This window comes from Silene latifolia, chromosome 2 (genome assembly GCF_048544455.1).
Source record: "Silene latifolia isolate original U9 population chromosome 2, ASM4854445v1, whole genome shotgun sequence".
In the NCBI taxonomy this organism is placed as follows: Eukaryota; Viridiplantae; Streptophyta; class Magnoliopsida; order Caryophyllales; family Caryophyllaceae; genus Silene; species Silene latifolia.
This window is the reverse complement of record NC_133527.1, coordinates 49549105-49563655: the sequence shown is the minus strand read 5'-3', so window position 1 is coordinate 49563655 and position 14551 is coordinate 49549105.

Genomic DNA, 14551 nt, shown 5'->3' with positions numbered 1-14551 from the left:
GTTTAAAGGTCTTATTCATTGATTAAGTTTGTTCATTCATTCTAAAAGTCGAGAGGCACCGAATATAATTAGACTAAGCATGTGTAGTAGGACGACCTAGTCATGGACGAGAGTTTCTCTAGGACCCGGTCTATGGTTGACACTAATATCGTAAGGTGGGTGTCTTTAAGCCTAAACATTTATCGTAAAATCAACTTCCTAACTTGACATGAGCATTTACATAATTAGCATGTGTGACCCGACCTCCTTAGACATTTTCTTTATTATTGTTTTATCATCACATCAAGCCAAACCAATCAATCAACCGTTAACCTACCCGAGATAAAAGTTCAATCCATAACAACTATTTAACAACTTCCGTCTCTCTGTGGTTCAACTCCTACGTACTACATTCATTTGTTTTGCTAGGGTATAAATATTATCTTTGCATAGGTGTGCGACAACCTATCACAAATACAACTAATCAGTTGGCAATAAATTAAAAAGTTGCAATTGATAATTTTTTTTTTTTTTGAGGAAAAAAGCTACAATTGATATTAGTAGTGCAATAAAGAGGTAATATGAAGGAAAGAGAATATTAGGGTTCTTGATTTCTGAAATTTGAGGATTAGGGATTTTTTTTTATGACGAGATCAATGGTGGATGCCAGAGTGATCGTGTGCGAGCGTGGCACTGAAGTTGTAGTGTGGTTGCAGTTGAGTGAGGTCATGTGACTCGAGGAAGGGGTGGGATAAAAGGGTGTTTTTTCAATCAATCAATCAATTATTATTATTGTAGTTGTTGTTATTGTTATGGTAACTGTAAAATTGAACTGAACTGAATTGATTTTAACTGAAGTGAACTTAATGGATCTGAACTAAACTGAAGTTAATGAAGCTGAGCTAAACTTATAAGAACTGAAATTAAGTCCAAAAAAACAGGGCCAAAGAGACATAATGTGTGATTATTCACTACCGAGAGTTTGAGATAATAATTATCTTGTACTCCTATTCAAGCCCATTTCATACCGTACGTTTTTATTAACACACATCTAGGGATGACAACGAATCCTGGATCCGGTCCAGATCCATTACACCCTACCCTGATGGATAGAATACGGATCCTTATATTTCGGACCCTACAGATCTGAGCACACATCAACGCCACCCACACATGGCCGCCACCGTCACCTCATATTTCTAAATCTGAGTTTTTATTTTTTTTTAAAACTGATTTGTTTTAAAATAAAGAAAACGTTAATTTGTTGATTTAGTGTTCGTTGTTTTTTGATGTATTTTGTTCTTTTTGATGTTGATGTTCCAGTGTTCGTTGTTTTTTTATGTATTTTGTTGATTGGTTTGTTTTGTGTTAATAATTGTTTGTTTGTGAGTTTGTGTCATGGTTTTTGTGTTGTTAATTTACACTCGTATTTTATTAAATTTACATTCGTAGATCTAATAAATATATAGTATATGTTGAAAAAAAATCGTATTATCATGATTTTTATTCTTAGATCTAATAAATATATTTATTATACTCATATTTTTTTACATTTACACTCGTATTTCTTTACATTTACACTCATATTTCTTTACAGTTACACTCGTGTTTCTTTACAGTTACACTCATATTTCTTTACATTTATACTCATATTTCTTTACATTTACACTCACATTTACACTCATATTTCTTTACATTTACACTCATATTTCTTTACATTTATACGCATTTTTCAAATTTACACTCATATTTCTTTACAGGTACACTCATATTTTTTTTACATTTACACTCATATTTTTTTACATTTACACTCGTATATCTGTACATTTACACTCGTTAAAATCATATAGATTTGCTCTCATAGTTTGTATGGATATGAGTTGGTGGTGGAGGACGACGTTGGTGGTGTTTGTTGGTAGTCGGACTAAATTTTTACTCGTAAATGATCAAAATTACACTTGTAAAGGACCAAAGTTACACTCAAAGGACCAAAGTTACACTCTTAAACCATCAAATTTACACTCGTAGACCTTCAAATTTACACTTAACATACTACATTTTCACTCGTAAAACATCACATTTACACTTGGTAACATATTAAGATTATATAAATTCAAAATTTTATATAGAAAAACGCCTAAAAAATCAAATTTACACTCTTAAAATATTTACATTTACACTCGCAAAACATCAAATTTACACTCGTAAAATGTTAAAATTATATAAATTCAAAATTTCCGTCACAAAAAAATCAAATTTACACTCTTAAAATATTACATTTAGACTCGCAAAACATCAAAGTTACACTCGTAAAATGTTAAAATTATATAAATTCAAAATTTCTGTCATAAAAAATCAAATTTACACTCTTAAAATATTACATTTACACTTGTAAAACATCAAATTTACACTCGTTAAATGTTAAAATTATAAAAATTCAAAATTTCTGTCATAAAAAATCAAATTTACACTCATACAATATTATATTTATACTCATAAAATCTGAAACTCAAAAACTGATTAATTAGAGGCTAGAGAGAGAAAAAAAATTAATTAGTGTATAGAAATTTGATTAGTGGTAATTTTTTTTTGTTATTTTCAATCTCAACCATCCATCTCAATTCAACCATCCACATTTTTTTTCCTTTTCTTTTTAATAGCCCTTAATCAAATTCATCTCAACCATCTATTGAGTTCATCCAATGGCCCTTAGAGGGACTTATGGACTCAATTGGAGAGGAGGACTCATTAGATCCTCAAAAAATATATATATATATATATATATATATATATATATATATATATATATATATATATATATAGTGTTAAGATCAAGTGAGTCCATGTCTTACATTTGAGTCCACAAGTCCTCCTTAGAGTCATTGGATGGGGAAGTTGGAGGGCTGAGATTGAAAGCAAAAAAGAGGGTTTAATTAGCTAATTTTCCACTCTCTCTCTACATAAACTAATTAATCTTTAACTAACCCTAATTATCCACTAATTTAATATATATACCTTTCCACTCATTTACTTTCTCTCTCATCTCACACAATCTCAATAATCTTATCCCTCTAAAACCCAAATATTTCCAAAATCCAAACAAAATAATCCCAAAAAATCAAACCCTCTTTTCTTCCTCAAAACCCACCGCACGCCACCCCACCGCCTGCCTCACCGCCTACCCCACCGCTGCACCGAAACCACACCACCACCCAGATCTTTCGCCTGCCGCACCGACCACAACAACCTTATCCTCACCCCGACAACACCCTCACCCTGACAACCACCACCAACCACTCACTGTCACCGCCGCACCGAAACCAACCCACACCCAGATCTGTCGCCTCTCCTCCGCACCTCACGCCACACGCCACCAACGCACACCCAACCAGCACCTCCTCTCCTCCCATGCCGCACCACCAACCACCGAGACTTCCTCTCTCCTTGCCTCATCGCCAACCACCGAGACCTCCCATCTCCCTTTAAATCTCGTTTTTTTTTGTTGGTTTATTGAATTCCATTTTTTCAGAAGTAAATTTAATTTAATTTTTTTTTTTTTTCGAGTTCTAGTTGTAGGATTCCTTGTTTTCAGATCTAAATTTAACTTAATTTTTTTTTTTTTTTGAGTTCTAGTTGTAGGATCTATCTTTTAGAGGGTAATAGATGGTTTTTATTTTTGTATTTTTAATTTTGGAAACCTAGATCCTTTGTCTTCTTCTCCCTTCAAATCTCGTATATTTTGTTGTTTTTTTGTTTTTTTCTTCTTTCTCTTCTCCTCCCTTCAAATCTCTGTTTTTTATGTTCTTTAATTTTTTTTTTTTGTTGGTTTACTGAATTGGTGTTCGGGTGTTGTGTCAAAGTTACATGTGTAGGCGGTTGGAAATAAATATGACATTAGGTATAATTTTTAAATTTTAGATGTAATTTTTTGAAAATAAATTTGACTTTTTTCAAATTTTATATCTCACATAATATCATTTTTTAATTTTTCTATTAAAGTTACATTTTCTCCATTAAAATTACACTTTTATCCATTAGAATTACACTTTTCTCCATTAAAATTACACTTTTCTCCATTAAAATTCTATTATTAAAGTTACACTTTTCTCCATTAAAATTACAATTTTTTCTATTAGAATTACATTTTTCTCTGTTAAAATTACATTTTTTTCGTGTTAAAATTACACTTTTTACCGTTAAAATTACACTTTTTTCTGTTAGAATTACATTTTTTTTCGTTAAAATTACACTTTTTTTCGTTAAAATTACACTTTTTTCTGTTAGAATTACACTTCTTCTGCTAAAATTACACTTTTTTCTAATGAAAAAAAGTGTAATTCTAGCAGAAAACAGTGTAATTCTAACGAAAAAGAGTGTAATTCTAACAGAAAAAAGTGTAATTCTAACGAAAAAAAGTGTAATTCTAGCAGAAAAAAAGTGTTTAGAGTTAAAATTACACTTTTTTCTGTTAGAATTACACTTTTCCTGCTAGAATTACACTTTTTTTCGTTAAAATTACACTTTTTTTCGTTAAAATTACACTTTTTTCTGTTAGAATTACACTTTTTTTCGTTAGAATTACACTTTTTTTCTGCTAGAATTACACTTTTTTCTTTAGAATTACACTTTTTTTCGTTAGAATTACACTTTTTTCTGTTAGAATTACACTTTTTTTCGTTAGAATTACACTTTTTTTCGTTAGAATTACACTTTTTTCTGCTAGAATTACACTTTTTTTCATTAGAATTACACTTTTTTCTGCTAGAATTACACTTTTTTTCGTTAGAATTATACTTTTTCTGCTAGAATTACCCTTACTTCTATTGGACTAATGTTACACTCTCAATGGACTTGGTCATATTCTCATATTCTCATTGGACTAATGTTACACTCTCAATGGACTAAAATTACATTCTCAAGGACTGAAATTATACTTTTATGGACTAAAATTACACTTTTCTGGACTAAAATTACATTCTTCTTGACTAAAAATAACAATCTCATTGGACTGAAATTACACTTACCTGGACTAAAATAACACTTTTTGTCATTAAAATAACACTCGTAAAATGCTAAATTACAATAACTTGTGATAAAATGACAAAAATTCAAAATATTATTCGTTAAAATCACTCGGAAAAGATTGAAGTTAAACTTGTAAAACGCTAAATTCTCGAAAATATTTCTTAAAATTACACTTTTTGCCGTTAGAATTACACTCGTAAAATCCTAAAATGTCGAAAACTTGTCTCGAAAAAAAAAACGAAAAAAACGAAACAGTCGAAAACTTGTCTCGAAAAAAAAAACGAAAAAAACCGAAACAGGAAAAATGTTAACAAAATTTTCATAAACTTTGAAGTATAAGACAAAATATGGTGTTAATTGTGTATGATAATAAATTAGTGAATGTATTATTAAAACTAGAGAGAGAAGTGAATTCATTAGTGTTAAGTGTGTTTTTTGCTTTCAATCTCAACCTTCCACCATGCATGATCCAAGGGTTGTGGGAGGGACTTATGGACTCAAAAAAAAAGGACTTAGAAGAACTTTGCTCTATATATATATATATATATAGAGAGAGAGAGAGAGAGAGAAGAGATCAACTAAGGTCCTTATTTATAATAAGTCCATAAGTCCTAATGTGGACGGTTGGATCAATCAAACCAATGGCCAAGATTTCGCAGTCAAACCCCACTAAACCCCATTAAACTAATATTTTTGATTTACCTCTCTCCTCTTACCCACTAACCCATGCATGCTACACTGTTTGTCCATCAGTCCATGATCATTTCCCTCCTCATTTTCTAGACAATTCAAAACAACTTGCGGGTATTTGTGTTTTCCCTCTCTTTCCTGTCATTTCGTCTTCCTTTTCTTTCTTCACAATTCTGATAACTCCATTTTCATCATTACCAATTAAGTCCATCCTAACAAACGCCATTTTCATCACAACAAATTAATACCAACTCGCGTGCAAACTACTTTGTCTCCATTTTTTTATAAGGTATTTTCTCCATTCCTTATTTAGTGATTTGTAGTTTGTTTTTTGTTAATTATTGCCTTTGTTAAACTATCATAAAAAGAGTTCATTTGATTTTTCAATCTGCAATTATGGGTTTTTGATGTTTATTTGTTCAATTGTTAATTATGGTTGTGCAGAACAAATTCGAGGTCATTTGATAATTAACAATGGTTTTTGCCAAGAAAAATGCCAAGAAATCTTCCAAGAAATCTGAATCGAAGGTAAAAAATCTCGTCTTGTTGGTATAACTCTTATAGAATGATTTGTAACTTCAATTAAATATCTGTATAACTCTAATCCCAATTGTTGGTCATCTATAGATGGATGTTGTAGAAAGTATTGACACGGGAGTTGATATCCAGGTTAAAATTTTTGATTTTGATTTATACGTTACTAGATGTCTAACTCTGCTTACTAGATGTATAACTTTAGTACTCAATATGTATAACTCTGGTTAATTAATTTAAAACTCTGGTTAATAGATGTATAACTTTAGTACGCAATATGTATAACTCTGGTTCCTAGATGTATAACTCTGGGTTCTAGATGTATAGCTCTTCCGATTCTCGTGACCAACTCCTTCTTCATAATGTCAAACTCTAATTGTTATATGTATGACTATACTTCTAATTAGTTTCCATACATAGAGTTATACAATATATGCCTACGATTATACAATTTATACCTGGAGTTATTCATTATATCGTATATGCTTACGATTATACATTGTATGGCCAGAGTTATACATTCTATGACTAGAGTTATACATTACATGGCCAGAGTTATACTTTCTATTGCTAGAGTTATACATTTTATCGCAGTCATTGTTGTATAACTCGATTACATGTTGAATAATCATTGTCATAATGTATAATCGGAGTTATACAATGTATGGCCGAGTTAGACATTCTATGACTACATTATACATTACATGGCCAGAGTTATACTTTCTATTGCTAGAGTTATACATTTTATCGCAGTCATTTGTTGTATAACTCTGATTACATGTTGAATAACTTCTGCTGTCATAATGTATAACTGGAGTTATACAATGTATGGCCAGAGTTAGACATTCTATGTCTAGAGTTATACATTACATGGCCACAGTTATACTTTCTATTGCTAGAGTTATACATTTTAATAATAGAGTTATACATTAATGGCTCGAGTTACACATATAATTTTACACATTATATAATCTGAATCCCTTTTTATTTGTCATTTCTACAGATGGATGATGCACCAAGTAACCGAGAAGGAGCGATTCCCAGGTTCAAAGTTTGAGCTTTTTATAATGTTGTCATTTGTTGTATAACTCGATTACATTTTGAATAACTTTTTGTCAGAATGTATAACTCTTGATATTTTCTGATTAACTCTATTATCAGAATGTATAACTTTACTTATATTTTGTATAACTCTATTATCAGAATGTATAACTTTACTTATATTTTGTATAACTCCGACTATCTATTGTATTACTTTAATTCACAGTATGTCTATTTCTTTGTTCCAAATATCTATAATTGCAACTACAGTCTGTATAATTTTGTGTGTTGTCTTTGCTTTTCCCCAGATGGTTGAGGCCAAGCCAAGGGTAAAGAGGGTGCATGAAATCACGGTTTCGTGTCGACCTCAAAGACTTGTTTCTCTCATTGAAAAGCTTAATGAGGATCGGTGTCACTGTTAAGAAAATTGGGTTTGGTGGCCTTTTGGAGCTCAAGATTAGCAGCTTCCCACTTGCACACGTTCGCCTGTTCTTGGAATCCTTCTCTGACAACTCATATGTGTTCAGGGCTTCGCGGAAGAAGGAGTTTATGATCAGTAAGCATGACGTGCATGACTGTTTCTTGTTACCTTTCGGACCCAACCCTCTCCCTTTGGTGCCTGTGAGCTCGCAGAAGGGGTCCACCGACCCCGAGAATAAGGAGCTGAAGGACAAATGGCGGGAAGCCTACGGGGTGGCCAAAGGGAATAGTGCAATACCCTTAGGAAAAGTTCACAAGCAACTTCTGGAGTACGAGGAGGCGGACGATCAATTTTTTGCGGCTATTTGTTTTGTTTCGTATGTCTTCATTCTCGCACCCACCCCAAACAATGGGATAGATTGGAAGTCGTTAAGGGCTGTAGAAGATCCTAAAGCCATCCCGCATTTTGATTTGGTGCTCTTATATTTTGGACATGACGGTGAAAGCGGGTCGAGGTAAAAAGGGGGTAACAATGTTGAATGGGTGTATCCCCTTCCTCATGATAAGCTACTTTCAGCGATATGATTACAAGGGTACGCCTTGTAATCATGATCTTCCTTTGATTAAACATTGGGATGAAGCTTCGCTTGTAGAGAGGGTAAAATTTGAGGTGGGTCAAGGGGGATTGGGTACTTTAACCTTGTCTAAGACCAGGTATCCGAGGTGCCTTCAAGACCCCTCTTATGGAAGGAGTGTGGACAGTAGCAGCCTCAGCGACCCGCGTGAACCAAACTACTGTTGCTAACAGCCCCCCCACCCCCTCAACCCTACCCAACTTCTGAGAAGAAGTTCATTTAGATAGAACTACCAGCAGGGGTCGAGGATGACCAGGAATTGAAAGCTAGGGCTGTCGATGTAAGTGCAAACTATTATATATTTCTGCAGATGGATTCTGTTTCAGCTGAACGTACCCATATATTATAATATAACTAACTTACTGTACTTCTTGGATGCAGGGTACTCACGAGCTTTATCTGCAAATGCAAAGGAACGCTATTGTGTTCTATTCATGGTACGCAGATGCAACCGCACGGATCAAAGTCAGAACTAGTGATCCGACGGGCCTAAATGCTAGTCGGCCTCTCAAGAATTCTTTGAGGGTGAAAAGATTCAAAAAGTACGTCGTTTGAAGGTGAGCAGTTGCGAAAAGGTCAAGGTTTCGTGGGTAACGCCCGCATTTGGAGAGGTAGTTACCGAGCCTCCCAAAAATCTGTCGGAATCGATGCATCTACGCGTCAAATCAGTGAAGTTCTTGAGAGTCTCGGCAATGATGGGGGTGGATGGGGTGGTAACCCCCATGTTGAGCCACGTCGAGAGTCCGTCAAAGGCGACACGCCAACGAAATCGATTGCAGTTTCATGGTCAAAGATTATGGAGGAAGTGGGAGGTGATACAAATCGTTTTAAGCCGTTGTCACCTGCTAGCCTGGGGTTAGAGGATCAGGTTGTGTGCACCCCCGTCCCAACTGTCAGAGAACTGTTGTTGGAGGCGAGTTACACCAAGGAGGAAATTGACCAAAGTATCGGACCGTTAAAGGACGATGAGGCTCGCCTCTGGGCAGGTGATGAGGGGCATGAGCACGTTCATGGAGACGGATTGAATGAAAATGCTGAAAATGTTGGAAGATTGGCAGACACTGACCATGAAAGAGCAAAGCAGACATTGTAGGCCAAGGCGACGGACGGTCGAGAGAATGTGAATCTCGGCCCGTGGTAGGTGATGAGGTGCATGAGCAAGTTCATGGGGAGGGATTGCGGAAAATGTTGAAAGATTGTCGGACAATCAACCGTCGATATGGTGATGGAAAAATCTACGGTCCCAGGTGGGTTTGGACACACAAGAATTGATGGAGTGTTTGTTTTCTCTCTGAAATGAAGGAAGTCGCACGTGGACTTCCAGCCAGACGGGAGTGGTCTGGTGGCGAGGTAAGTTTGTTAATTTGCGATAAATACTTTTTATACAATCGTTTTTTTTTTTGTTTATTGGTCGTGTATAACTCTAAGTTGATCAAGTATAACCTTGTTGAAACTTATGTTGAAGCCTTCTAATCGTAGTGCCACCGCAACGGCCGGTTGGTACAACTCTTAACCAAGATATGACTACGATTATACAAAGATATGACTAGAGTTATACAATATATGCTTTGAGTTATACATTAGATAGCTGGAGGTATATCTAGAGTTATACAGTATAGTTATACATTATAGTGTATACGATTATACATTTTATGGTCGAGTTATACATTCTATGCTAGAGTTATACATTTTATGGCCAGAGTTATACGTTTGGTGTTTAATTTTGTTATTTTTCATTCATGCCGCTGTTAATATATGACTACGATTATACAAAGATATGACTAGAGTTATACAATATATACTTTGAGTTATACATTAGATAGCTGGAGGTATATCTAGAGTTATACAAAGATATAGTTATACATTATAGTGTATACGATTATACATTTTATGGCCGAGTTATACATTCTATGCTTACAGTTATACATTTTATGGCCAGAGTTATACGTTTGGTGTTTAGTTTTGTTATTTTTCATTCAGGCCACTGTTAAAAAGGATGTAATTGAGAATGTTGAACAACATTCTAACAATGGGGGTGTAAACGTAGATGTTGTCGTCGGTGCGGAGATCACCCCGGGGAATCCTTCAACGGAATGTACCGGAAATGAAATCCTCTCGACTTTCATGAGCACGGCAGATGTGAACGAGGCATTTGCCGGGGTTGAGGAGCGAACGATTGGTCGCCAAAGAAGGTTTGGTAGTTGAAATTAGAGATGCTAGGGTTGAGCCTGTTGCGCCACTCCCACCCCCTATTTATGTGCCGCGATGTGACATGATCCACCATCCGTTCTTCCGCATTCAATCGCCCCCTTCCGTGTATGGACATTGTACCGAGAACCTAGGTTGTTCTCGTGGATTGCGGGCACCGAACGACCAAAGACGTATGCTGCCAAAGTGGTTGCGATTTAACAAGGAACGTTTGGGACGGTGTTCGTGGTGAGGAAGGATGTAATGGATTATGTCTTTGATCAATTCCACGACCATAATAAATCGTAAGTAAAAGATAAGTTTTACCTATATTTCAATACGATATCAAACAGGCCATGAATGCATTCCCTTTCTTTGCGTGTCTCAATTTTGCTAATCCTTTGTAGGGAACAATTGGTCACATATCCTCGTCCAAACCGCATAACGCGTATTGATCTCCGGTCATTGATGCCCAGAAAAGATTTCGGGAAATGTCATCGATCATTGGTCAGACTACTCAATCGACTTACGCACGCGAACACCGCAGATTGTTTCAAGTTCGCTGTTTCTTTGGCCTAGCTCACGCTGTAAGTGTGCTCGAACTCCGCAAGTTATTTTGTGACAAATCAGTACGTAACTTATGATACAAGCCGCCAACCCCGTCTATCATTTTTATAGGCCCTAGCAATTGAAATTTGGCAAGGCAGGAAGAAAAACTTGGTTGTTGATCATTCTGAAGGCTTTTGTTACTCGTGGGACATGTGGCAAGAGTCGTGTTCTAGTCCATTCCAACTGGACTCCGATATGGTGAGCTCAGATATCAATATAGAGACATTTACATACTGGAATTATTCATTATTTTCGTAGAGTTTAACAAAGATATGCTTAGAGTTGTACAATATATGCTTTAGAGTTAGGCATGGAGTTTTACCTAGAGTAATACACGGAGTTATACACTACATCGTATATGCTTACGTTATAGATTTTATGGCTAGAGTTATACATCCTATGGCAAGAGTTATACAAAGATATAACTTTAGCTTTAATTACTAGAGTTATACGTTCTAGGGTGAAGTTATACATTATTTGTCTAGAGTTATACAAAGATATGCTTAGAGTTTTGATGAGTGGCTAACTTCACTCCATAACTCTAGGCATATAATGTATAACTTTAACCATAGAATGTATAACTCATTGCACATAAAGTACAACTGTAAGCATATACAGTATAATGTATAATCACAGCATCCGCTTAGTGCACATAATGTACAATCGCAAGAAATATCTTTGTATAACTCGGGAAATTGAATGTACAACTCTACACATATAATGTATAACGGGGCAGATCGTATAACTCCAACTACGCACAATATGTATGCCTCTAATCTGCTAATTATGTTTCAAAACTCTTAGATTTTTGGTGCATGTTTGTAGGTTTTCGTCCGTAAGCAATCGGCGATGAAGATCATTACTCTTGCATTTGCATAAATTTCCTCTCCGAGCAGATCGAGTATCTTGATAACCGTTCTTACGAGGACGATCTTCTGAAATTACCATACGGAGGGATTGCGCGTGACATCTTGTAAGACTTATAAAACTGGTGACTAGATTAATTATCGGCTCCATTTGTTTTGTTAATACGTCTTCCCCTTTTAAACGCCTTGCCTAACTTCCGCCAGACTGATGCAATGGGAAAGTATATGGCCTACAAAGGGCTCGACAAAGGCAAGAAAGTTGAAAGGTTCCCTTTTGTCAACATTAAATTCAAGCTGGCAGGGAGCGGGACATACCGCCAATGAGCGTGGGTCATACGTCATGGTTCATATGTTCTTTGCACCGTGGAGAGCCATTCGATCGTACCCTAGGGATCGAGGAAAGCAATGACCTCATGCGAGCGGAAATTGCTGCAACCCTTGTCCTCGGTGACATTAACGAGGACGGGGAAGATGTGTTATCCAGGGTATCAGCTTTTAAGGAGCTTAAAGACCGTGAATTGGAGGAGGTGCGTGATAAACAGAGGACAGCCGGCAACACAAGTGGAAGGAAGAGAGGTGTTGGAAACGCCGGAGAGAGACGATTACGCTAAACGACCTTGCTCTAAGGTCGGTTCAACCTTCCGCAGACTCCACCTTCCAAAGTAGCCCTGGGCCGGACGCCGCCCGGTCGGGCCCTCTCAGCATAATAGCCGCTCCGGGGTAAGGGCGATGGCCTTGGTTGCACCAAATATTGCGGAGAACCAGACGCCAACCTTACCGTGGTCGCCAAGATCAAGATGAACAAGGCATTAACTAGGGATATCCGGTGTATCGTAAACAAGTGGTGATTACGTTTTCCTTGATGACTACAAATTTCCAAATGGGTAATTTTGTGCTAAAATCCTATAGTTTTATCATATTAAGTTTTATCAATATAGAGACAATTCCATATCGGAATTCTACCCTTTGTTGCGTAGAGTTATACATAATATGCTCAGAGTTGTACAATTTATAGTTTGGAGTTATACATTAGAGGACTGGAGTTATACCTAGAGTAATACATGGAGTTATATGTTTCATCACTGAAGTTATATATATCGTTAATGGAGTTACACATTCCTAAACTGCAGTTATACGTTTCATCAGTGAAGTTATGCAGTCATTTTAATAGCAGTTACCTTCCCATTTAGTATACGTCATAGCTCGATTAACACTGCCTCGAACTACGGTGAACCACTTGTGAGTTACGGCCGCACGGAACAATTAATAGGTTGGAAATGTTGTCTATGCTCCCTGAGACGCCAATGGATGAAAAAGTTATTGAGTGTTGGTCCTTGTTGCTTAATCGATTGGAGGCGGAGGATTCATGGCGATGTTTCGTTCGTCTTTCTTGATGTATCCGTCATATGGTATGGTCCTAATCAATCCTTTAATATGTTATAAGAGTTGCACATACCCTCTTTAAAACTTTCACAGTGGAAAGTAAGTATAAAGTTATACATACCCTCCCTGGAGTTAAACATTTTGTTTTGAGAAGTTATTAACAACCAAAGATATACTTAGGCATTCTTCATTATTCGTAAGAGTTCCGTGAAACTCCAATGCACAACCTCTATAACTCCACTGGTATCCTCATTCATATACTGCTACTTGAACAGGAATTAATCTTGAGCCTTGTACGAAACCATGTCCAACAAACACCGGACACCGAGATGTTGTACCATACGTGGGACGTCTTCCGAACCGACTGTGGCAAAGATTTCAGCTTGAAGGCTGATTTAATCTTTGTACCCATTAAGATTGAAGCGCATTATGCATGTGTGTGTATCAACTTTAATTCTAGGACGATTGATCTCCTGGACAGTAAGTACTATTCAAGTCCGCGGCAATCGGAGATTTGCAAAGCATGTCACGTTATTGTAAGTGGAATTAAATTGTAATTATGTTCAACTAAAAAGTGTTCTCACCGCTTTCACAAATCTCACTTTTTGACGTTCTTGTCTCTGCCAGGCGAGCCTCATGAGCGACTACGTGGAGGCTAGGGACGACGCGAAGAGCAGAGCGAAAGACATACCGTCGTTCAGCCGTCGATCCCGTTTGCCTGGCATCCGCAAACGATAAACGACACCGAGTCTGGCTTGTTCTGCATGATGCACATGTTAATGTACGAGGGTGATAGTTTTGGTCACGTTGATCTCGAGAGGAAGGTGAACCGTCGATATTTGGTGATCCAGTTGGTAGCGACGCTTCTCCTAGTTGACATGAACATCATCAGGGAAGGAGTTCTGACCAAGGTCAATGGTTTCATTGGCGAGAAATTACAGATCCTGAAGGTAGTAAAAAATAGACGGAAAGCAGCGCGGAGAGGAGATAAAAAAACCTGCGAAAAAATAGAATGGATCCCTTTGATTCTGTATTCTCTTTTTATGCAACTCTAGGATGTGGTCAAGAAACTCCTTAACAACTTAGACAACTTGTTGGAATAGATTGTTACTATATCATCTTGGTCAGTCATAATTAAAATCCAAGTTTTACAGATAAGTGTTAGAGTTATACACTCTGTGA